Source organism: Physeter macrocephalus, chromosome 11 (genome assembly GCF_002837175.3).
Source record: "Physeter macrocephalus isolate SW-GA chromosome 11, ASM283717v5, whole genome shotgun sequence".
Taxonomy (NCBI): Eukaryota; Metazoa; Chordata; class Mammalia; order Artiodactyla; family Physeteridae; genus Physeter; species Physeter macrocephalus.
In genome coordinates this window covers 171,518,445-171,520,319 of record NC_041224.1, presented here as the reverse complement: position 1 = coordinate 171,520,319, position 1,875 = coordinate 171,518,445, and positions in this window count along the sequence as shown.

Here is a 1,875-nt window from a genome sequence, read left to right as displayed (position 1 = left end):
CCTTGCTGATAGACTTCCTAATAGTTTTAACACCAATGGATAATTTTGACAGAATTGTTGATTTCCTTGAAGATTGCAGAACCGATCAGACTCTAAATCAGCTGTAGTTGCCAGAAAAAAGTGGCAAAGGAGAGATTTAAACTGACACTGCAGGTCTAGTGGGAGAGAGACGACTCAATGCAAGAGATGTTTGTTTAGAGTAGACACAGCTACTGAGACCATGAAACTGGTTTTCAAAGAACTCTTCAGTACATTGCTTTACAGACTTCTACAGCCACCTGCAAAGAAGGGTGTGTTCTCCCTGTCTTGATACTGAATGAGGACCCTGGTGGGCAAAGTGCCCAGCTGCAGGCCACACAGTGATGACAGAGTGGGACCTGCCGCCTCCTGCTGGGCTTTCCCCACCATTCCCTGTCGCTGTGGGAAGAAGCTGAGAGGTCTAGGACAGGAACCCTCTTCTCAAGACCGCCAGTGGAAAGGAGGAAGGAAACACTCAGAGAGACAAGGCAGTGCAATCGAGTTTTGCAATGCGGCTGGCTGCAGCAACGTGCCCTTTGTACAGGCCAACAAACCGAGGCAGAGGGAGAAAGCCAGCAGCATCCAGCTCCGCCTGTGACCTGAGCAAGGCCAAGTTCCAAGGATTGCGAGGCCAAGGTCTCCTTGGGCGATGCCAGCTCTCTGCTCACACCATTATATTCATGCCCAAGGCCAAAGTGGTGAGAAAGCAGGGACCAGGCCTGTGCATTTGTCTCCATGACGTCCCCCTCCTGTGACATCTGTTCTCCTTCCAAGGCCTGGGAAACGTCCCTCTCAAAGCCATCAGTAACCTCCATGCCAAACATTTAGCGACATTCCCTTAGTCCTCTGTGGCACTTAGAAAACACAGCTATTGACTAACTATATTAAGCAATGCCACCCGCAGCCCACCCCTGGCAGCCCCATGAGCCCCAGTGACATCCACCCTCTGGGGTCATGGGGAAAGAGGCCCCTGGTGGCCTCTCGGGTCCTAAATTGCTTTTCCTGGCACAGTCCTGCCCTCTGCGCTCTGCCAGGGGCCTGCAAAGGGACCTCACTTTACGAGAACCCAAGATTTAAAAGGAAATGTATAAACAAGCTCACAACCCATGTGCCTCAGCAGTTGACACTTTCCCAGGCCAACCTTGGGTCTAGAACATGAGTCCGTCTACAGCAGCGAGTCTCAAACACCACTTCCAAGCACACGTCGATTGCAGAAAGGGAAGCCTACACACACGACCCAAGAGCTGTGCGCTTCCTCGACTCCAGCGAGCACACGATCACCTGGATCTTGTTCAAGTGCATGCTCTGATTCACTGGGCCTGGGGCAGGGCCTGAGACCTTGCATTTCCAGCCAGCGATGCTGCTCCTGCTGGTCCCCGTGCCACTCTGAGCAGCAAGACACTAGAAACTGTAATGAAACACAGACGGCTGTGCTTAGAATCGCTGAAGAGATTTTAACAATAAATACCTCTGTCTGCGCCCTACCCCAGACCAATGGATCAGAATTCTTGATGAGGGGAAGGGAACATGGAGAGAGAGTGAGCCTCGAAAATAAATGAGTGGCACCTAGTATGGACCATGATGATAATGTACAGTGAAACGAAGAGTATAATTTTAAAACCCTGTGCCTCTAAGACCAACATAAAGAAATGCCAGAAATTAGAGTCTGAGAGAGAGAGAAAAGAGTCTTCCCCAAGGTATTTGGATGCATGTGGGGATTGAGCACTATACCAAGACACAGAAAGAAATGAATCACAAAATTATCATCATCTTTTTTTTTTTTTTTTTTTTTTGCGGTACGCGGGCCTCCCACTGCCGTGGCCTCTCCCGTTGCGGAGCACAGGCTCCGGACGCGCA